At 40.7% G+C, this 25118-nt stretch overlaps 1 protein-coding gene across 1 annotated transcript in view; it reads right to left on the bottom strand.

Annotated features, from left to right (window-relative positions):
• LOC109917035 (adducin 1 (alpha)) overlaps nt 1-25118 on the bottom strand; it is a 99457-nt gene that overhangs the window by 60915 nt on the left and 13424 nt on the right. The gene's annotated exons all lie outside the window — the stretch shown is intronic.

The following is a 25118-nucleotide window of genomic DNA, read 5'->3' on the forward strand; positions in this document are numbered from 1 at the left end:
GTTTTGCAGTTAATGATCTTGAGCAGGAAAAAGAAAACTATGCTAATAAAAAACCCAATCTACTCCACCTTTTCAAAAATAATGGACATAATTACATCTTACCATTTTAGCTTCACTTGGGAGTTCAAATATAAATATTAAATATTATAGCTCAAACATTGCAACACTTTAAAATCAGCAAATCAAGTGAAGTTGAAGCAATCAAAATTCATTGCTGCTCAAGTGTCTCCATCAAAATATGCTACTTTCCCTCAACTAAACTATGTATTTTAAAGAGTTTTTTGTACATTTAAAAAATTACATTTCTAAAAAAAATTGTTTATTAACAAAAACTGTAGACAATCCACAAGGAACAAGTGCTTTACTTAAGAAATAGGGACAGCAGCAGGCTGACTGGGCATCCAAGGGCCTTCATCAAAATCACTAAGATCATGGGCTATCAGATTATGTCTTCAGATACACATCCCTGCTTTCCCACCATTGCCTATCCTGACCCAACATCCCTCAATCCCCTTGTGCATTAAAGTCTTTCAAGTTTGACTTGAATACAAATATAAATTATTAGTTAACACAACTCTCCACAAAAAAAGAGAAATTCCTCTTCACCTACATCTTAAACAGAAAACTCCCTATATTTGAAATTTGCACACCTCCTCCCAGTTTTTAAATACCCTACAAGAGAGACTTCATTCAGCAGCCAACCTATCATGCCACCTCAATTTCATGTACTTCAATAAAGGCATCAGTTTTGCTAAACTCTTGAGTATAGGTCTGACCTAGTCAACCTTTCCTAATGAGCCAACCCATTTATTATAAGAATCCGCCTGGTAAACACTCTGAACTGTCTCAATGCAAGTATATCATTCTAACTAAACGCAAGAACATCATAACCAGGAACAATTCAACCCTGAGCTTGCTCCGTCATTCAATACAATCATGGCTAATCTCATTTTGGCCTTAACTCCACTTTGCTGCCCACTTTCCATATCCCACAACCTGTTACTAATTAAAAATGTGCCCAGCTCCTCCTCAAAATTTACTCAGGTCCCAGCATCTACCACGTTCTGGGGTAGTGAATTTCACAGATTCATAACCTGTTGAGAGAAGTATTCCCCATCATCTATGTTATCAAAGACCAAACTGCAAGTGTACACCTCCATGGAGTCTCAACAATATCATTGACAGTAGCAACAGGACTTAGCTACTTTTATAGTTTGTTCTCCTTGTAATAAAAGACCAACATTCCATTTGCTTGCCTAATTCTTTGCATTACCTTCCTGTTAACTTTGTGATTTGTGCACAAGGCAATCCTGATATCCCATACCCTTTTCTACTACTCCAACTCCAAACGTTCCTACGTTATAGTCCACCTGTCAGATCTTTTCCCATTCATTTAGCCTATCTATATCATTTGCAGACAGTGTTGTCCTCAACTTGTTCTCCTATACATCATTTGGCACCTTCTCTGAAGTCTTATTATAAATTGCAAATAGTTGAAGCCCCAATAAGATTGTTTTCCACGAATTAGTTTGCCATGCTGAAAATGATCCGTTCATACCAACTCTATTTAATGTTAGCAAGGGTCTTCTGGTGCAGAAGTAGTGTACATATCTGAGCCAGAAGGGAGGTTCAAATCCCTGTAGAGATTTGCCATATTAATTTAAAATCTTTAATGTTAGCTAAGCAATTCTTCAACCTTCATTCACATTTTTGGAAAACCACTTCATTTATAGACAGAGTATGAGATAGAGGCAGTTGGATAAGACTCTTTTAGATGCTTCAATTATCTTGTTATGTTTCAGCTATGATATAAAGCTTCCAACATCAAAACAGGATTATCAGAAAGCAGAGGAACTTGATGCATTTCCAATGCAACTTTGCAGTCAAAATGCTGGCATCATACCTAGGTCAGCAGTATTGTCCATCACAAATGCAGAAAGTGGTGACAAGCTGCTATCTTGAATGGTGTAGTCCTACAATTTTGTAAGGATCCAGGATTTTGACCTAATTACAACGACATTCAATGAGTAAAGTTCCAAGTCAGAATGGTGTTTGGCTTGGAGAGGAACTTGCAGACAGTGGTGTTCCCATGCCCTTCTAGGTGGCATGAATCATGGGTTTTGGAATATGTTAGATTACAAACAAATAAAAAAATTGTTTTTAAAGACACAAACTTACTGCTCTAAACAAAATTTCTTACATTGCCCAGTTGAAGTTTCCTTTCTAAAACAGCCACAGAAAACAAAAACTATGAACAGTATTTTAAAATAGATCAAGTTCCCTCAACATTAATGTGGAAAGAGTTAAAATCACCCACATATATTACACCTGCAAATTAGCACTGACTCTAATGTGTGCTTCCCTCAAGGCCCGGCACCTCTAAAAATCAGCCATCAGCTAACTTGTGGGCCCATGGTTTTGTACAATGCTGCTGTGGTTTGCACACTGCTTTCCGACAGTGGCATTAAAAATCACAAATCGAGGAGACAAATTTAACCCAACAGTGCCCAAGAAGGTAACAATCCTGGAGAGTAATACTTTACCTTATTAATAAGGAAAAGCTGAAGGATTACTCAAAACAACCTGCAAAGGCTTTTATACTTTGATGCAGACACCATGAAATTCAACAAAATATCCCCAAAAGGAAATACTGCATGACATTAGCTATTAAATATTTCTGCCTTCTTCTAATTGAAGGGCCTGGAAATCTAATACGTGGATTCACTTGAACTCAGGATTGCTACCATAAATTTTATTACAACAATTTTTCCCTAATTTAACACGTCCAACGCCAATTAACCTCATGAATTTTCAATAAATACTCTCCAGTTGACATCACAGCCAAGTTGAGTGTTCTGAAAGCTTTTAGCAATAGCAATAGTAAAAGATATTTGCAGATCATAAGTTTAAAATACAAAAACAAAATCAAGCTGAATAGTAGGCTTGGTCCTTTATATTAATTCCCTGTAGGCAAGAGGGGTAAAGTACCTAAACCACAGTTACCCTTAATGGAATAAAATTTGCATCATACAATGTTTCTAGAATCAGTTAACAGCCACCTTCACATAGCATCAAAATTAAGATTAATTGCAAGATTTGAAATCATATCAGATACATTAACTTCTTAAAAAGGGGAAAACACTGCAGTTCCACTCCAATTAAAATATTATAGTTAGAGGAGTCATGGCAGAACTAGTGAAAGTGGGAGTTGGTACCCCAACTAGGGTTGAAAGCTGAAATTTAGGGGCCATGAGCTCAGAGACTAATGACCAAGCTATCTACCTGTGGTCCAACAGATCATTGCTTCCTCTCCTACTGCTCACTGAAATACTGCAACAAATTTCAGGCCTCAACGCAAAACAGGGTACACAATTGGACAATTCAGCCCAACAAATCTACTCTGTCATTTGACATGATCATGGCTGATTCAATAATCCTTAGGTTCACTTTTCTGTCTTTTCCCATAAGAAGTTCCCTTGCTGATTAAAAATCTGACCACCTATCTCAGCCTTGAATATCCTTCATGATCAATCCATGACAGCCCTCTGCTACAAATAATTCCTCAGATTCACTACCTTCAACAAACTTCTCATTTTTGTCCTAAATGGGTAACCCAATACTCAGACTACACCTTCTGATCTTAGGTCTTCCTGTAAGGGGGGGGGGGGGGGGGGGGGGGAACCTCTCCACATCTACTTTGTTAAACTCCCTAAGAATCCTATATATTCCAAAAGATCTCCTCTCAATCTAAGTTCCAAAGAGTGTACAGGCAATCCCCAAGTTGTGAATGAGTTCTGTTCTAGAGTGTCTCCAAGTCAATTTGTAATCAAGTCAGAACACAATGTAGGACAATGTTAAAGCAGCTATGTTCAAGTACAGGAAATACTCACTTATCAAGTCTTTAAAGTTACACCCTTGCACAGAATCTCATTCTTAAGTACAAGCATTCATTAATCTTAAATCCGGGACCACCTATACAAGCCAAACTACTCAATATCTCCTCATACCTGGTATCAACCGAGTGAACATTCTCTGGTCTGCCTCCAATGCCAGTATCTTTCCTTAGTTCATAACATTCTAGTGTGGTTTGACGAATGTCTTGTATAGTTTTAGCCAGTCTTTCCTAATTTTATGCTCTTCTCCCTTTGAAATAAAGCAAACATTCCATTTTCATTTCTTATTATCCACTGAACTTGGACGCTGACTTATGATTTGCGTACAAAGATTCCCAAATCCTCCACACTGCATTTTTCTGCAGTCTTTCTTCATTTAGATAATATTCAGCTCTTCTATTCTTCCTGCCAAAGTGCATAAACTGACATTTTCCCACATTATATTCCAATGGCCAAGATTTTGTCAACTCACTTAACTCATCACTCTCACTCTGCACAGACTGCGCTTCCTCATCATTTGCCTTCCCATCTATTTTTGTGTCATCTACAAAACTTGGTAATACATTCACTTCCCTCACCTAAGGGATTAATATATATTGCAAATAAATGTCATTTAAGCACTGATCCCAGTGGCATTCCATTTGTTACTGGTCCCAACTCTTTCTTTTATTAGCTAGCCAATCCTCTTTCCACACTAATATACTACCGTCAACACTTTTACTCCTTACACAGCCTAATGTGTAGTACCTTATCAGATGAATTCTGGAAATATAAATATTTTACATCCAACATGTTTCATGTATTGTCCTAGTTACTTCCTAATAAGCTTGTCAGGTACACTTGCCCCATCATGGGGCCATGCTTTACATCAAAATGCTCCTCTACTACATCCTTCAATAACAGCATATATAACATGAGTCTGTAGCAGGAAAACATTTGAGAATCACTGCATAAAAGGGGTATAAAACACAAATGTGTATATCACATTTGTTAAGACTTTTTCATGAAGGCCTGCAACAATTGAAACAAATTAGCAGTTTGTGACAGATTCACTACAAATATTCAAGTGTGTTGGATAACCTGCCAACTACTGCAAACGTCACAGTGCACAAGAAGGTAAATGAAGCATTAGAAGGACTTGAGAGGTAATCTCCATACTTCTTTGCATTAAGAGATCACAAATGCCTGATGGGAGCCAATATAAATCATGGCATGTTTAAACTGCACTCTCTCAATATGGGAGATGTTTGATGGATCCCAGTAATTCATTCAAGGGATGTTGTCAAGGCTAGCATTGATCGTCCAGTCAGTGAACTTGAGAAATGGATAGGCTTTTTGAGCACCAATAGACCAAGGATCAATTACAGCTGTTCTTTCACTGTCAGAGTTGAAATCCTGTAACTCCCTCCTGAACAGCAGTGCGGGTATACGTGACAAAGCGGAGGCATTCACAACAATCGTCAGCCAGAAATGCTGAGTACATGATCCATCTCAGTCTCCTCCAGAGGTCCCAAGCAACACAGGTGCCAGTCTTCAACCATTTTGATTCACTCTACATGATATCAGTTTCCGCCCCACTCACTATCCTAAAAGGGTCGTATGGTGCAGTGGTTCTGCCTTTACCTCTGAGCCAGAATGCCTGCATTCAAGTCCCACCCGCTTCAAAAAGGTGTACAATAACATTTTCTAACATCAACCTTTTCAGAGATATCTACTCACTATCAGTAAAATGATGAAAGGTGTCATCAACAGTATTACTAAGCAGTACTTGCACAGCAATAACCTGTTCACGGATGCCAGTTTGGCTTCCACCAGGGCCACTCAGCTCCTGACCTCATTGCAGCCTTAGTTCAAAAATGGACAACAGAGCTGAAATCAAGAGCGAGGCAAGAGCATGACTGGCTTTGACATCAAAACAGCATATGACCAAATGTGGCAAAGAGGCCTAGCAAAATTGGGATCACTAAGAATCTAAGCAAAAACTCAATGCTGTTTAAGAGTCACGGGAGTTTGGCACGCTGGAAGATTGTTGTGGTTGGAGGTGGTCAGTCATCTTAGCTCCAGGACATCTCTGCAGGAATTCCTCAAGGTAGTATTGTAAGCCCAACTATCGTCAGCTGTTTCAATGACCTTCCTTCCATCATAACATCAAAGTGGGGGATGACTGCACAAAATAAAGTACAATTTCTGACTCCCTAAACACTGAAGCAGTCCATGTTCAAAATCAAAACCAGGACAACATTCAGGCTTGGATTGAAGTGGCAAGTAACATTTACATCACAAATGCAAGCAATGACCATTTCCATCAAGACAGAATCTTACCACCGTCCCTTGACGTTTAAATACTGTTATCATTACCAAATTCCACACAATCAACATCTTGAGTCACCAATGAACTGGACTAACCATATCAATATACTGGCTACAAGTGCAGTTCAGAAGCTAGGAATCCTGCAGCAAGTAACTCACCTCGTGCATTTATAAGGCACAAGTCTGAAGTGTGATAGAATACTCTCCACTTGCCCGAGTGAGTGCAGCTCCTCAATACTCAGTAAGCTTGACATCATCTGAGACAAAAACAGCCGGTTTGATTGACACCACATCCACAAACATCCACCACTGACACTCCAATGCAGCTGTGTGTACTATCTACCAGAGGAAATGCAGAAATTCACCAAGCTTCCTTAGACAGCAACTTACAAACCCAACCACTTCCACCTAGAAGTACAATGGCAGCAGATACATGGGAACACTACCACCTGCAAGTTCCCATCCAAGCTTGGAGATAGATCACTGTTCCTGCAGTGTCACTGGATCAATATGCTGAAACTCCCTGCCTAATGGCATTGTGGATCTACCTACAGAATATGGACTTCACCAGTTTACGGCTGTAGCTCACACCACTACCTACTCAAGGGCAGCTAGGGATGGTAATAAAATGCTTGCCCAGCCTGCAACACCCACATCACATACATGTTTAAATAAACCACTACAGCCCAAAGACTGCAGCAGTTCTAAAAGACAGTTTATCATCGGCTTCTCAAGGGCAATTAATTCTATCCTAGTCAGCAAATTCATATCACACAAATTTTTAAGGTGACAAAATTACACCTAGTGATGCTGGGTGGGGAAATCCAGATTTTCACACAGTGAGATGTGCAATTCCAAGATAAAGTTTACAGAGTTGTTACAGCATAAGGAGATGGCTATTTGTCCCATAATGTCTATATTAGCTCTCCAAATGGCACTAGGCAAGATACTAATTCTCCTGCTTTTTTCCCCATAACCTGGGCATTGAATTAGACAACTATTTGAAGAATAGTTTGAATACCTCAGCTTAACTTGACTCTAGCACACACTCAGGCACAGCATTCCATAACCTAACCACATGCTCCATGAAAAAGTTTTTCCTTAAAATCACATTTGCTTCATTTGTTAATTACTTCTAATCAGAATGCTTATTCTTGATCCTCGATCTGTTCAGGATACTTCATTGTGGGGAGGAGAACTTTGAGATGTTAGTGCCCCATCTGACTTTGTCTTTAAAAGGTCACAGATTTGAGAAGTTGAAGCAATTGTAAGTTGCTACATTTCAGTTTATGGATGAAACACGTTGCAGATACTCTATGCTATTGGTGAAGGAGGTAAATATTTAGTTAGGTGAAAGGGGCACCAATTAACCAGGCTTCGTCCTATGGCAGAACTTTTTCAGTGTTGTTAGAGCTGCACTCATTCAGGCAAGTGGAAAAAATTCAAAAATCACACTCCTGACATTCCCTTGTAAATATTGGAATAGTTTTGGGAAATAAAAAGAGAGTAGTCACTGCAGTACACCAAGTCTCTGATCTGTTCTTGTAACCACAATATTCATGTAGTGAAGTTTTGATCAATTATGATGACAATGGTAATGTCATGGGACCTTGATTAGAATCTTGTTGGAGAAAGTCATTGTATAACAGAGGCACAGAAGATGACCATTCATCTTAGAATCCCTGCCAGCTCTCTATGGAGAAATCCAATCAATCAATCAGTGCCATTCCCTAGCTCTAGCCTCCTCGCCATGCAAGTTATTTGCCTCAAGTATCCACGCAATTTTCCAGCGAAAATCACTCATCGCCATTTCCCCATAGTTATGTGGACGTGCTGGACTGGGGTGGACAAAGTCAGAAATCAGACAACACCAGGTTATAGTCCAACAGTTTTATTTGAAATTACAATCTTTTGGAGCAGATCTCGTCTGGTGTGAAGTGAGAGAAGCACACAAACACAGAATTTATAGGCAGAGAGATCAAAAGACCATACAAGTGATGAGAGTGGAGTGTCAAATAAATCTCTGCAGGTGATCAAAGGTGTCAAACAGTGTGAGTAAAGTGTTACCGGCTGAATAACAAGCAAAGGGATGACCTATAATCCAATTAATTTTTTGTAATTATCTCTGTCTCGTTTAAAATGAAGGTGGTGCTGAAGACATACCCATCATCTTATTCCAGTCATTTGGTTTAAGAGTCATATGCTGAGTGTCTAACTGAAGTAGTTTGTTTGTACAGTTTTGGATTACTTAAATTAGAGATTATAATTTATCAAGGCGATGGTGTCAAAACAGGACTGTAAGGAAGAGTTTACAGGTACAGAACAGCATGATAGGGTCACATGTAGCGCAACATGAACCCAAGTTCACTGTGGAGACCATCTTCATGGGTACGGAACTTAGCTATCAGTTTCTGCTTGATTGTGTATCTTGAAGGCCACCCTAGAGGACGCTTAACAGAAAATTGGAGTCTGAATGTCCTTTACCGCTACAGTGTTTCCCAACTGGGAGGGAACATTCCTGTCTGGCAATTGTTGTCTATTCATCCATTGTTGTAGTGTCTGTGTGGTCTCACCAATACCACGCCTCGGGGCATCCTAGCCTGCAGCGTATGAGAGACAACATTGGCTGAGTCACATGAGTATCTGCAGTGTACATGGTGGGTGGTGTTCCCACATCTGATGGTAGTATCCACGTTGATAATCTGACATGTCTTGCAGAGGTTGCCATGGCAGGGTTGTGTGGTGTTGTGGTTGATGTTGTCCTGAAGGCTGGGTAGTTTGCAGCAAACGATGGTCTGTTTAAGGTTTGGAGGCTGTTTGAAGTTGAGAAGCAGAGGCGTAGGGATGATCTTAGTGAGATGTTAGTCATCAATGACATGTTGAAGGCTGTAAAGAACATGGCATAGTCTCTCCACTCCGAGGAAGTACTGGGCAACAAAGGGCATTCTATCAGTCGTGTAGTTTGGCGTTTGTTGGTCACCACAGACATGATAGGCTGAGCAGCCTGTTTCTGTGCTGTATGATTCTATACAAGGATAAGCATTTTAAATTGGATGCATAGGGCATGGAACGAGTGAGTCACTGTATGATCTGCATGAACAGGAGGAGTGATGATGGAGAAGGACGAGGACAAGATTTAGGTGAGCTAAATGGAGTTTCAAGTAGGAGAAACTGACGAGAACAGCATTGGACATGTCATGTCATTTTATGACGACAAGGACACAGATGAGTATTTCAGCAGCAGACAGGCAGAGGCAGGACATGGAAATGCCTGAACCAGATTTCTAAGTACCAAAAAAAAACAAACGCAAGTTCCACACCAACAGCAATTTAGGAATCACATGCACTTACATTTAGCTGAGAAGTATGCTGCCAAATTTTGTACGTTCAGCGAAGTCCTGCAACCTGTTGTGACTTTAGTTGGCAACGTTGTTTCAATGTTCAATTGAATTCAGGCATCTAGAAAAACATCCTAACAAAAATTGCATATCGCAGTGGACTTTAAGTATTGTCAGATAATATTAAAACCATTCACACCTTAGCATACACAGAATAAATGCAGAACAAGCAATAAACTAATCCTGAAGAAACCCTGCAAGGGCCTCAAACAATCTACACGCAATTTGAGGTCATTGGCAATTAAGCTGCCAAAATCATTCACACAAATTCTGAAGACAGTCCTATATTGTTCAATTATTTGAAGCAAGTTTTGCAGTTATTCATCAGTACAAGTCAAGATTCGTCTTCAAGCCTCTGATAAGCAAGTGATGAAAAGGCACAGTTATTCAAACTGATTACTAGACTACGTTGCTCTAAAAACATTTTAGTTTAATTCCCAAGAACCCAAACTTAAATGGTTTTGCACAAAATCTGGCTAATACAGTAGTGACCTTAACTTGTGAATGATTGTAACACAAAGCAAGTAGCCATTACTGTTATCCCTGCTCATACACTGGAATCAAGGAATTCTGTACACAGCATAATGCACAAAATATAGAAATCTGAGGCTTTATTAATAGGACCCCAACACCAGGTTATAGTCCAACAGGTTTATTTGAAATCACAAGCTTTTGGAGTGCTGATCCTTCGTCAGGTGAAGTGGAGAAATGTAGGCATATAAATCCTTTTACTGTTATTCTATAAATTTTGTGCCTGTGCACTTCCTTCCACTTCACCTGACGAAGGAGCAGCGCTCCAAAAGCTTCAGATTTCAAATAAACCTGTTGGACTATAATCTGGTTTTGTGCGACTTCTGACTTTGTCCACGCCAGTCCAACACTGGCACCCCCACATCTTAATTAACAGGATTATACAGTACAGAATCAAGGAGGTTTACGCTGACATTCATAAAAGATTGGTTAAAATAACTATATCTTTATTTGGAGCATGCTTATGCTGCAGTTGTAGTCAACTGGTCCAAATTTCCAGTCTCACCAAAGGTGTGTCACAACATGGCTGAACAGCTTGGTTAGTTTCCTACACAAGGGGAACAGTAACAGTAAAGGCATTTGTGCCTATTTTGACATATTGGGTTTGATGTTTTCCTTTGTCTTAAGCAGCGTGGAGGCAGACAGCGAGTCTCCAAAGCTTTAGTTGCAATGTCTACACAATGAAGGAGGAAGCTTCTAGAAATACGATCAAGGGACCGACCTCTTCTAGTTTAAAAGTTCAACAGGGTTGCCCATTTTTAAAAGAAACAGAACTTAAATCCAAAACTGCAGAAAAGAATATAATTTTCTTTGGATAGCAAGAACTGTAGATGCTGGAGTCAGATATAACAGTGTGGAGCTGGAGGGACACAGTGGGCCAGGCAGCAGAGGAGCAGGAAAGCTGATGTTTCGGGTCGGGACTCTTCAGAAATGGGGAGGGGGTAGGGAGCTCAGAAATAAAGAGCGAGAGGAGGGGTGAGGCTGTGGAAGGTAAGTGAGAGATGGTGATAGGTGAGTGCAGGTAGGGAGTGGTGGGGATTGGTCAGTGAGTGGGGGGGGGGAAAATCGAATAGGTGGGAGAGAAGATGGACAGGTTGTGTCAGGTCAAGGAGGCAGGATTAAGAGGGAGGGCCGGTCATGGGACGAGGCCAGGGGTCATCTTGCTGTCTGGAGACTACACTTCCACATTTACCAAAAACTGGTATAAAATCGTCCCTTTATACCATCAGCATATGGAGTCTTGGGCTTTTCAAATAAACATATTGAGTACGAAAGCAGGGAAGTCATGCTGAGCTAGGCCACAGCTAGATACAAAAGTACGTGTGAGGTGGAGTATATTTATTAGTATGGTTCTAAAGATTAGGAAATTTAGCTAAGGGTCAAGTAAGAGAAACTGGTTATTCTCCTTGGAGTTTAAAGAGGATCGGTGAAATTATGGCGGGTTTAGACAAAATACAAAGTAAAAAAACACTGTTCCCCTGAGCTGATAGTACAAGGTCTAGGGGACACAGATTTACTGTCCTGGGCAACACACAAAGAGGGACTGTATGGTTATTTTAAGAAATGAAGCAAGACTGAATGACCTAGAACTCTATGTCTTTTGCCCGCAGAAACCTCGTAAGTAATAACTGATTTCAAAAAGGAAAGTGGATTTTCTTGAATGTGTGTTTCCTTTCATTCGTCCATGGGATGTGGGCATCACTAGTTGGGCCCGCATTTATTGCCCATTCCCCAGCTTTTTTCCCCCCTTAATAATTCATTATCGGGCACAGATGTCCCTGGTAAGGCCAGTATTTATAGTCCATCTCTAATTGTCCAGAGCGTGTTTAAGAGTAAACTACATTGCCATGGATTTGAAGTCACATGTAAGCCAAACTAGGTAAGATTACAGATTTCCTTCTTTATAAAAAGACATTAGCGAGTCAGATGGCTTTTAAACAACAAATCAGCATTGGTTACATGGAAGCCATAAGGCAAGCTTTTTAAATCCCAGATATTAAACAGAAATGAAGAAGGGTCCCAATCAGGAACGTCAACTTTCCTGTTCCTCTGATGCTGCTTAACCTGCTGTGATCCTCCAGCTCCACACTTATCTCTGACTCAAGCGCCTGCAGTTCTTACTACCCCTTTTTAAAATCTCAGATTTCTGTACAATTCAAAGTTTCACCATCTGCTGTGGTGGGACTTAAACCAAGTTCCCAAAACATTAGCCTCATACGCTGAAGGGAAGGTCATTATTAGAGCAACTGAAGACAGTCAGGTCCAGGGCACTAGCCTGAGAAATTAATACAGCAATGCCCTGGAGCAGAGATGATGGATTTCCAACAACTACAACCACTGTCCTTTATGCCATGTACTCCAGTGGAAAAGTGTGTCAAGATCAGGCAGAGTCAGCATGGATTTGCAAAAGGAAAAATTGTGCTTGACAAATCTATTGGAATTTTTTGAGAATGTAACTAGTAGAGTTGATAATGGGTAAAACCAGTGGATGTGGTTTACTTGGACTTTTAGAAAGCTTTTGCTAAGGTCCAAAGGAGATTAACATGCAAAATTAAAGCTTATGGGATTGGGGTAGTGGACTGACATGGATAGGGAAACGGTTGGCAGATGGGAAACAAGAGTAGGAACAAACAGGTCTTTTTCCCCCTCCCCCGCAAGTGGCAGGTAGTGGGGTACCGCAGGGATCAGTGAATGGATCCAGCTATTCACCAACATATATTAATGCAACCAAGTATTATATCTTCATGTCTGTAGACATGAAAGTTGGGTGGGAGGCTGATCTGTTAGGAGGATACAGAAATGCTTCAGAGAAATTTGGACAAGTTCATTGAGTGGGTAAATGCAGAACAGATGAAGTATAATGTAGTCAAACATGAGATTTTCCACATTGGCATCAAAAACAGGAAGGCAGATTATCTGAATAGTAAAGGACTGGGAAAAAGGTGTGGTGCAAGACTGGGTGTCCTCGTATGCTTGTCAAAAATAAAAGATATAGCAGGTGGTAAATTGGCCTTTATAGGAGAGGACTGAGTACAGGAGCAGGGATGGCGAGCGCGTGTGGCGATTTCATAGAAACCTAAAAGCTTCTAACCAGACTAGAAGAATGCATAACGTAGAAAGGATGGCCCAATTAATCAGGACTCCAGAACCAGAGAAGATAATTTAAGGATACAGAGTAGGCAAACTGGATAGGAGAGAAGGAGAAATTTCTTCAACCACACAACAGAATCTGTGGAATTTTCTGCCACAGAAAACAGTTAAGGCCAAAAAATTGAATTTTTCAAGTAGGCGTTACATTGTTCTTAGGGCTTAAGGGATCAAAGGATATAGGGAGAAAGCAGAAACAGGGTACCAAGATGGCGGGACAGCAGGCTCGAAGGACCAATTGGCCTATTCCTATTTTCTACATTCTGAGAGACAGCTCTCCCAATTTTAGCCCTAATCACCAGATGTTTGTAAGGAGTACTTTGCCAGTCGCAAAAGGCTAAGTTTGCAACTTTCATTTCCGATGGCAGGTTAGGGTTAGGTCTTACTGATGTCATTGGTTAATGCAACTGAATGGCTTGCTAAGTCAGTTTAACAGGCAGTTAAGAGTCAACCACATACAGGCCTGAACTAATGAGGATGGCAGTTTTCCTTCTGTCAAAGGATGTTAATGTAGCAGATTTTCTTTGTTAAAATTGACAATGGTTTCATAAGAGACTTTTAAATTTTTCTATCTGCCATGACAGGATTCAAGACCAGCTTCCAAGAACATTATCAGAGTCTCTGAATGTTAAGAATACAGAGCAGGCCGATTGGTTAGGAGGAGGAGGAGAAATTTCTTCATCCAGAGAGTAGAGTCTGTGGAATTTTCTGCCTTGGAAAGCAGTCGAGTCCAGCAACAGTGAAACTACATCATCTCTCCATGCTTAAGATGGTTATCACTTCCTGAGCCTGCATGGAAAATCTTGGCTACTAAACAGTCAAGGCAGAAAAATCTGTTCCCATTGTTGCAAGGGCCAGGAACAATAGGACGCAGATTTAATAGCAATTGGCTAAAGAACTAACAAGGTAAAATGAAGGAGAAGACCTTTTAAAACAAAACTGAAAATGATATGGATTGCACTGCCTGTATCTGCCACTATTTCACTATATAGGGAAAGGACAGTGAGCAGAACTATTCAAATTGTCGATGATATTGTTAACTGACATGAGAGGTCTTCACTAAGAGAGGCAAATACTTTTCCCACTATTTAAAAACACTGATACACAAAATTTCCACAATTTGACTGAAATTTATTTAAAATTTGCAACAACTGGAACGTTCACACTCAGGATATACATAGCTACCCCACACACACACACAAAATTGGACCTTGTTAAATGCATAGCTTCTACAAACTGCATTCTCCAGTTCCCATTTTGAAAAACCTTCAAGATATCTTGAAGCTAACATTCTCAGAAGGAACTAATGGGCTTCTGGAGATTATGCAAAGTAAAATTATATGGCTAGTTCCCTACAGCTCAGACATGACCGCTTTGGATTAGGTGTGGTTTATGTTAGGTTGCTGTGAGATTTGTAAATTCATAAAAGTTTGAGAATAAAAACCCAATTAAGAAATTATTCCCATTATTTCATTTACTAGCTTTCCAAAAATCATGTATTATTATGAGCAATAATTTGCACCCAAAAATGTTCAAATATAATAATGGGATAACAGTCTCCGCTATAACCATCTATAAATGAGGAAGCTGAACCATCCTAACAGACACTGATTCAGAACAGCAGACTGTTTTGACCAATTTTCTCTTTAAGCTGTGGGGTTATATGGCAGCTAAGAAATCCCATGCACAAATCATTCATCCTGCACAACATGAAGTGGGAAACATAGGCTTACAAAGCAAAAGGATATGGCAGAGCACAGCAACTATTTTTGATAAATGATGCCAAGAGTGACCCAGAAAGGGACAGAGCATAAAAGCATTTTTACAAAGCAAAGATAGTCAAAAGGGGGGGGGAAAATGGTAAAAAGTCTAAACATTATGGCTCTTTACTTAAATGCATATAGTATTCAGGACAAAATAAGTGATTGATAGCATGAGAGATTAATGGGTCTGATAACTATTATGGAAACATGGATACAAGGAAATCAAAGCTGGGAACTAAACATGGAGGGCAGAAGGCAAAGGTAGTGGATTAGCTCTGCTGGAATGAGATGTAATTAGCAAGAAACAGGATCAGTGATGTAGAATCCATGTGGGTGGAAGTAAGCCATAACTACACCAGCAACACTGGTGGAAGTCACCTATATTTAGGTCCCATGACAGTAGCTGTTGTGTATGAAAGAAAAACAAAATAAGGAGATAAGGGGGCACGTAAAGAGGCCAGTAAGTTAACCATGGTGATTTTATTCTTCGTATAGATAGGGGAAAAGCAAACTGGCAAAGGTCCCTACAAGGAAGGCTTTATACACTACATGCAGGACAGTTTCTTAGAACAATAGGCTGTAGATGCTAACGGGGATCAGATAATATGCAATAAGGCTGTTTTAACAGAATGACCCAAGAATAAAAGATGCCAAGGGAACAGACTCCAAAACATAGCAGCATCTAACATTCAGTTTGAGAGTGAGGAACTTGGGCTGTAAACCATGTAAACAAGAGTAACTATGGAGTGATGATGGCCGAGATGAACAAAGTGGACTGGGAAAGGTGTTAAGCAGTAAGAATGGCAGGCATTTAAGAAAATAACTCATGACTCAAGATAGATAACAACAAAAAAGTGTCAGAGGTGTGTTCAGTGAGTTGGCGTAACAATGAACAGGACTGAGCACCATTCAGCAATGTAAAGCAGACTGGGAAGAGAGTGTTGCAAGTCAGTATCACTGTGATGTAGACTGAATACGAGGGGAAGGTGGGGGAGGCGTGGTGAGCGCGAGAGAGAAAGGGACAGAGTGTGCATGTGTTGGGGGCGGCAGCAGCTTCATAAAAAAAGCAAAAAAAGCAGAGTCAGCAGCTCCATAAAAAGAGGAGACCTGCATGAGAAGGGCCGTGACAGTGGATAATTAAAATGGGTGGAAGAGATCCCCTTTGACTGGTTTCATCCTGTAGGAGCCAAAATGTGACAACACAGCAAAACAGGTAGGTGACTGGTAGATATTTCTTTCATGTTTCAATTGTCCAAAAGGTTAAAAATCAGGAGATTTACAGACAAAGAGTACAGCTAAAAAAATTTAACTTTAAAATATTTAAATCCAAATTAATTAACTGAATAGAATAGTGATGGCTGGGCAGATAATTTGTTGCAGGCACAATATGTGGATATTGGTGGATGCTAATGTGATCTACAGTGACCACGTCTGTAGAAATTATTGCCTGCTTCAGGAACTTCAAATACAATTCAGAATGAAGCAGAATCTAAGCTGCAGACATTGCAACACATCAGGGCAGAGGTGAGGTAGACAAACAAGGTGCTGGAAGGACACAGCAAGCCAGGCAACATTTGGAGGAAAGGAGTAGTCAACATTTCAGGTATTACCCTTCTTCAGGACTGGATGTGGGGGTAGGGGGAGCTGCAGATAAAAGAAGAGGGGTAGCAGAGAGGTAGTACCTGGACACTTTCAAGAGACAGTCACACCCTTTAATTTGGTCTGTGGTCATAGATGGGCAAGTATGATTGCACATATGGCAGGAATTGGGATCAGTACAAAAAAGGTTCTTGCTACCAGTATGGACAAGGCCATGGACTTTAGGGAAGAGGAATTTGTCATGGGAAGGGAAGGATCCAGGAGTGATGGGCCGAGTAAGTACTAATATGCAGAACTAGTAAGGAGGTTCCACTAAGACCGCAAGATATAGGAACAGAATTAGGTCATTCAGCCATTGCGTCTGTTCCACCATTCCATCATGGCTGATATGTTCCTCAACCACTTTATCAATCAAGAAACCATCTGTCTTGGTGACTTGGCCTCCACAGCCCTCTGAGGCAATGAGTTCCACAGACTCACCACCCTCCGTATGAAGAAATTCCTCACCTCAATTCTAAAGGGTCATCCCTTCCTCAAGGTTCAGTGCTCAGGTCCTAGTCTCGCCTACTAGTGGAAATACCTCCTTCACCTCTACTCTATCCAGAGCTCGCAGTATCCTGTATGTTTCGATCAGGTAACCCTTCACCCTTCTAAACTCCATTGAGTACAGACCCACGGTGCTTAACCACTCCTCATACGACAAACCCTTCATCCCCAGAACCATTCCTGTAAACCTCCTCTGGACTTCCTCCAAAGCAGCACAGCCTTCCTTAGATACAGGACCCAAAACTGCTCTCAATATTCAAATGTGGTCTGACCACTGCCTTATACATCTTCAGCAGTACATCCCCATTCTGGTGTTCTAGTCCTCTTGAAATGAATGATAAAGTTGCATCTGCCTCCCTAACTGCCAACTGAACCTGCAGGTTAACCCGCAGAGAATCCTGAACTAGGTCTCCTATCTGCGTTTCAGATATCCGAAGCCCTTCCCTATTAGAAAAAAAAATATAGTTTACATCTCTATTCTTCCTATCAAAGTACATAACCTCACACTTTCCCACATTGGACAAAGTAGTGGTAGATGGAACACACTTTTCTAGGTCCTTCTGCAGCTTCCCTGCTCCCTCAACACTACCTATCCCTCCATCTTTGTGTCATCTACAAATGCAGCAAAAATGCCCTCAGATCCTTTGTACAGAACATTAGTGTATAACGTGAATAGTGGTGGTCCCAACACAGACCCCTGAGGAACTTCACCAGTCATCAGCTGCCATCCTGAAAAAAGACCCCTTTATCCCTATTCTCTGCCATCTGCCGGTAAATATTCTATTCGTGCCAGTACCTAGCTCCTAGAACCTTGGGCTCTCATCTAATTTGGCAGCGTCCTGTGCAGCACCTTGTCAAAGGCCTTCTGGAAATCTAACTAAATCATGTCCAGTAGCTCTCTTTTATCTAAATTGCTTGTTACATCCTCAAAGAATTCTAACACATTTGACAGGCAGGACCTCCCTTAATGAAGGCGTGCTGACTCAGTCCTATTGTACGACAAAGCTTTTCACCGTACTTAGGTATATGTGACTACAATAAATCAAATCAAACCATGTACTTTAAAGTATTCTGCAATCTCGTCCTTAATAATGGACTCTTAAAACCTTAGTAAAGGCCAACATCAGGCTAACCAGCCAGTAGTTTTCAATCTTCTGCCTCCCTCCTTTAAACAGGTGCATTACATCTTCTGTTCCGCTGGGACCCCTCCACTGTCCAGTGATTCCTGAAAGATCACTACAATCTCCTGAGCTATCTCCTTCAGAACTGTGGGGTTAGTCCATCTGGTCCAGGTCATTTATCAACCTTTAGACATTTGATTCCCTAGCAGCTTCTCCTAAGTGATGGCCACTACACTCACCTCTGGCCCCCTGAATTTCTCGAACTTCTGGTGTCTTCCACTGTGACTATTGATACAAAATACCTATCCTGTTCCTCCAGAATTTCTTTCTTCCCTATTACTACTTTTCCAGTCTCATTTCTGAGTGGTCTAATGTCCACTCTTACTCTTTGGATATCAAAAAACTCTTGCAATCTTCTTTTACATTACTAGCTATCTTATTCTCATGTTTCATCTTCTCCCCACTTTTATTATATTTTTGGTTATCCTCTGCTGATTTTTTTTTTTTAAAAAAGGCCTCCCACCAGTCACCAACACATGGTATACTTTGCTTTAATGCTGTTCTGGGCTTCCATCATCAGCCATGGTGATGTTGTCCTTATTGTCCTCTTCATATGTTCCTTACTTCTTGGGATGAATTTCTACTGTGCCTTCCGAATTACCCCCGTATCTCTTACCATTGCAGCTCCACCGTCTTCTCTGCTAGGGTCCCCTTCCAATCAACTCTGCCAGCTCCTCTGCATGTCTTTATTGTTACCTTAACACAATGTACTCCCATTACATCTGATTCCAGTTTCTCCCTCTCAAACTGCATGGTGAATTCTATCATATTATGATCACTGACCGCTAGGGATGCCTTCGATATAAGCATTCTAATCAAGTCTGCTCCAGTACACATCAAATCTAGCCATTTCTCAAGTGGACTCTACCACAAGCTGCTAAGCCAATTTTGTATCCAATTGGCAAGTTCACTCTGAATTCCATGCAATCTAACTTTAATCAAAGGCTTTAATAAAGTCCAAGTAAACAATGTCTACCACTCTGCCCTCAATCTTCTTGGTCATTTCCACAAAAAAACTCAATCAAGTTTGAGACACAATTTCCCTCTCAAAATCATGCTGACTATCCCTAGTCATTCCTTGCCTCTCCAAATGCACATAAATCCTATCTGTCAGAATCACCAACAACTTACCCACCAGTGAAGTCAGACATAGGTCTATAGTTCCCAGGTTTCTCCTTGCATCCCTTCTTAAACAAAGGCACAACATTAACCATTCCCCAGTCATCCGGCACTTCACCCAGAATTATAGATAATGCAGAAGTATTTTTGCAAGGGACCTTGCAATTTCCTCCCTAACTTCACACAACATCCTGGGATATGCTAAATCAGATCCTGGAGATTTATCCACCTTTATATCTAAAACTTCCTGCATTTCCTCTTCTATAACGTGAGCTGTTTTCAAAACATCAATATTTATTTCAGAGTTCTCTAGCCTCCATTTCTTTCTCCACAGTAAAAACTGATGCAAAATATTCATTCAATATCTCTCTCATCGAGGTTCAACAGCAAAAATGACTTCTTTGATCTTTAAGGGGCCTTACTCTCACACTGGTTGCTCTCTGGTTGTTAATGTACTTTTAAGATCTTTGAATTATCCTTAACCTTACCTGCCAAAGCTATCTTGTATCCCCTCTTGGCCTTTTGATCTCCCTCCAAGAGCGCCCCTACACTGTTGATACAGTTAAAGAGATTCATTTGAACCCAGTTGTATATATTTAATATGTGTTTTTTTTATTCTTGACTAGAATCTCAATATCTTTATTCACCCATTGTTCCCTAATCCTATCAGCCACACGATGACTCTGAACTCTCATTATCAGTTTTGAAAGTCTCCCACTTATCAGATGTCCCTTTAGCTGCGATCGGTCTACTCTAATCAACTGTTGAATGTTTTGTCTCGTACCACTAAAATTTACCTTACTCCAATTAAAAACTAACTTTTGAGGAAGGCTTATCCTTTTCCGTAACTACTTAAAAATACCATCACAAGACCCAAAGTGTTCTCCTATTACTTCAGTCACTTGCCCTGCTTTACTACCCAAGAGAAGGTCAAGTTTTGCTCCTTCTTTTGCAGGAACATTTACATATTGTTTTGTCTTTTGTCATTTATGTAAATGATTTAGATGAGAATACAGAAGGCATGGTTAGCAAGGTTGCAGATGACACCAAAATTGGTGGTATAGTGGACAGTGAAGGTTATCTAATATTACAAACAGATCTTGATCAATTGGGACAATGGGGTGAGGAGTGGCAAATGTAGTTGAACTTGGATAAATGGGAGGTATTGCATTTTGGCAAAACTAACCAGGGTAGGGACTTGGGTAGTGTTGTAGAAGAGAGAGACCTAGAAGTTCAGATACATAATTCTGACGTTTGCGTCACAGGTAGACAGGGTGGTTAAGATGGCATTTAGCACTCTTGCCTTCATTACTCAGACCTTTGAGTATAGCACTTGGGACATCATGTTGAGCTTGTACAGGATGTTGGTACGGCCTCTTCTGGAGTATTGTGTCCAGTTCTGGTTACCCTGTTACAGGAAGGATATTATTAAATTGGACAGGGTACAGAAAGGATTTACCAGGATGTTGCCAGGAATGGAGGGTTTGAGTTGTAAGGCAAGGCGGAGACTTTTCACTAGCGTGGAGGTGGTTGAGGAATGACCTTAGAGGTTTATAAAATCATGAGGGGTAAAATTAAGACAAATGGCATGTGTCTTTTCCCTCGGGTGGAGGATTTTAAGACTAGTGGGCATATTTTTAAGGTGAGAAGAGAAAGATTTTAAAAAGACATGAGGGGCAACTTTTTTCCTAAAATACAGAGAGTGGTTCGTGTGTGGAATGAACTTCCAGAGGAAGTGGTAGATGCAGGTACAGTTACGACATTTAAAAGACATTTGGATAAGTACAAGAATAAGAATGCTTGGAGGGATATGAGCCACATGCAGGCAGGTGGAACTAGTTTATTTTGCGATTATGGTCGGCATGGACTGGTTGGACCAAAGGGTTTGTTTCCATGCTGTATGACTCTATGACAAAGGTGCTTCAAAAACCCATCGCGTAGACATTCCACAAATTCCTTTTCTGGAGATTACTACCAACTTCATTTTCCCAGTCTACCTACATATTGATGTCCTCCATGATTACTGTAATAGTGCCTTTCTTACAAGGTGACAGTACTACACCTTTTAAAGAGATGTGTTCTGAGCTGTTTTTCTTGCAGGGAGGTATTGCCAGATTGGTGCTGAAGCCCAGGGCTCGTCTGCTGTTTCCGCTTTTCCTGTTTTTCTTTCTTTTCATTTTTCAATTTTATTTACCTTCTTGTGTAGAGCTTGGCTACAGTGGCACAGGTGTCATTGGTATTAAAAAAAAAGGTGCTCAGCACTATGGAGGTGAGCATGTGTTGCCAGCAGCAGCAGAGGGAGGCAGTTTTGGCCAGTGGTATCTGTGGCAGCTGCTTCGACACGGTTGGCCCAGCATCAAATTTGAGCCCAGTTCAGGACGTGGCGGCATCAGCAGCAGCTGCATTGCCAAAACCAACTTAGCACGGGGTCTTTTATTCCCCACCTTTGTGGTTCCTCAACTATACCCAGACATATTCTATGCCTTCCAACTCTATTAAAATCGATAACAAGAAGTAATTTCATTTCTTACTAAGAAGGAAACCCTACCCTCTGTCCATCTGCCTGTCATTTCGTAAGGATATCCAGCATTGGTGCCAATGTCCCATTAATTCAAACCCATTTCTGTCATACCAGTCTTTCAGCTATACTTTAATCTTGTTGACCTCGTGCCAATTTACTCTTGGGTCAGGCAGTAATCTAGAAATTTCCACCTTTTTGGTTTAGCTTTTTAATTTAGCCCCTAGCTTCTCATATTCCCTTTCCTCCTATATAGCCGGTACCTACGAGTACCACGCTGGATCTTTCTCCTCCCACTCCAAGTTCCTCTTCAGCCCAGATAAGATATCCCGAACTTGGGTGGCACCAAGCAGGCTACTCAGCCTTCGAGACTCTCAATCCTGGCCACAGAGAACAGCGTCTATTCCCTTAACTATATTATCCCTGATTACAACTACACTTCTCTTTTCTCCCTCTCTTGAATGGCTCCCTGTACCACGGTACAATGGTCAGTTTGTTCAGCCCCTACTCACACCTACACAGGGAGCAAGAATCTCAAATCTATTAGACAAGCTCCTTCAGCACTACCTACTGGATCCCTCTATCTGTCTTGCTGGTAGTCACACCCTCCTGTCCCTGACCAAATTTGGTGTAGTTAATTTTGACTACTTCCCGAGACACAGCTTCCAGGTATTTCTCCCCTCCCTGATGAGACGCAGTTTTCAAAGCTCAGACTCCAACTCTGAGCCAAAAAGTTCCTCAACAACCAACACTTGCTACAGATGAGATCACTATGAACCACAATGAGGTCCACCAACTCTCATATCACGTGGTCACAACACAATGCCTGGCCCAGCATCTTTAGTTTAATTACTTAGTTCTTAAATTTTTTATTTTTAAAAAATTTTGTATTTTGTTTTTTAAGTTTGTAGCCAGCAAAGATATCCCTTGTCCATCTTCAATCTGAAAGTAACCAAGGCAAATTAGTAGCTATCACCAATGTATTTATGATTTACCTGTGACATAACTCTTGTGCTGGGGCCTCGGGCTTAAGTTTATCCTATTTTTTAAAGAAAACTTAAAGTATGAGCAAAAAGAACAAGCAAAAAGCACCCCTTCCCCTCTGCACCAACTTCTTACATTGCTTCCAAATTCCCCAAATTACATACTCACTGGGGCTGTGTCTCACTCTGGATGTGATTTCTCCTTCCTGACCACGTGAAGCTTACTGCTGAAGGACTACTGCTTGGGGCTAAATAAAAAAACAGAATCACCAAGGTAATAATTTCCAGATTGTAACCTGAGCCATGAGTAAACCGGTGAAAATAAGATTACAGGGGTAAAGGCATGGCCCTAGAGACTGGTATTTTAGAAATGGGTTCCAATTCACGAGGTACTGGCACCAAAGGAGGGGAAAGAAAGCAGTCCCATTGGGATGAGCTTCATTTGAACTATGCTGGGTCCAATGCTTTGGCAAATTGTTTAACTAGGATTGTAGATAGGGCTTTAAAACTAAAAAGTTGCAGGGAGAGTTCAACTGAAGGGAAGTTATAAAATCAAAAAGACACAAGACAGCAGAGGGTGAAGAGTAGTGAAGTGACAAATAGTAATCAAACTGGGAAAAGAAAAGATAGAATATATATGCAGAAGAGTGCAGCAGAAATTAGAACCAGAATGTAAAAGAACGGTTTATAAAAATGAAAGCTTAAGGCTCTTTATTTGAATGTACCCAGCCTTTGTAACAAAAGAGGGGAGCCTCCCCCTCTCTCCCTATTTATTTCAGAACCGCCTTCCTGCTCCTCTGATGCTGCTTGGCCTGCTGTGTTCATCCAGCTCTACACCTTGCTATCTCAGATTGTCCAGCATCTGCAGTTCCTACTATTTTTGTAACAAAATAGTTGAGTTGACAGCACAAACGGAAATATGTTTTTAACAGAGATGTAGTTATAGGGGGATCATGACTAGTAACTCAGTTTAAGGGTACTCCAGTTCCAGAAAAATGGCTGAAAGAGCAAAAAAGGTGGAGTAGGGGAGGGGATAGCCTAGTGGTATTATCGCTACACTGTTAGTCCAGAAACCTGACAATGTTCTGGGTACTTGGTTGCAGATCCTGCCACATTTATGACTCCCTCTAACAGATTTAGAGCAATGGGGACTGGGGCCCTGAAAAAGTAAACAAAACAATAATTCAAAAATCAAACCAGTACCTAATTTAAAGTAATTGGATCCTTTAAGGAGCTACCATTACAGATGAGCCTACAAAAATTCCACTAAATATCACACTTCACGCAGCATTTGAAACAATTAACAAAAACAAATTGGATCCTCGAAACTTCTGGGCCAGAAATTTAAACTAATCTCAACATACAAGGAAGGAAACCTTTAAATTTTACCATACACACCACCTTTGTACAAAAAGACAATGATTTCCTCCTCTTAGATTTCCTTCCATATCACATGAAATTATCTATGAAACAAATGTAATGGAAATCAACAGGGAATCCGGATATACCATAAGATAACTAAAGCATTTGGCAAGCTACCAGAATTTTCTGTGCTAATGTGATTTGATCTTGTACAATTCCTATTATTTAAAAATACCAAAGTTTGCCATACTTCTCTTTTAAGGAAATGAGATACGGGAGCACTGACAAGGCCAGCATTAATTGCCGTCCTTAAATGTCTCCTAAAGTTGGCAGTGAGTCTTTTTCTTGAACCACTGTGGTCCATATGCTGATAAAGTGCTGTTAGAGATTGTGTTCCAGAATTATGACCCATCAAAAGATATGCAAGTGATATATTTTCAGTTAGAATGATGCAGGACTTGGGAAGGAGCCTACGGGTGCTGCTCAATGACCTCTAAGCTACACTGACAGAGAAGAACCCAATGATTCCCATATAGGCATTTTTAAACAACCTGTTCAGACAAGTTATGATACCCGAGGATGGTTCTGAGGAGGGGTCACCAGATCCAAAACGTTAACTGATTTCTCTTCAGATGCTACCAGATCTGCTGAGCTTTTCCAGCAACTTCTGCTTTTGTTGCCAATTTACAGCATCTGCAGTTCTTTCAGTTTTTATGTTATGATACCCCTCTAGAACAGGTGGAACTTGAACCCTGTGCTCGAGTTGCC

The sequence above is a fragment of the Rhincodon typus genome, chromosome 3 (genome assembly GCF_021869965.1).
Source record: "Rhincodon typus isolate 14 chromosome 3, sRhiTyp1.1, whole genome shotgun sequence".
NCBI lineage: Eukaryota > Metazoa > Chordata > Chondrichthyes > Orectolobiformes > Rhincodontidae > Rhincodon > Rhincodon typus.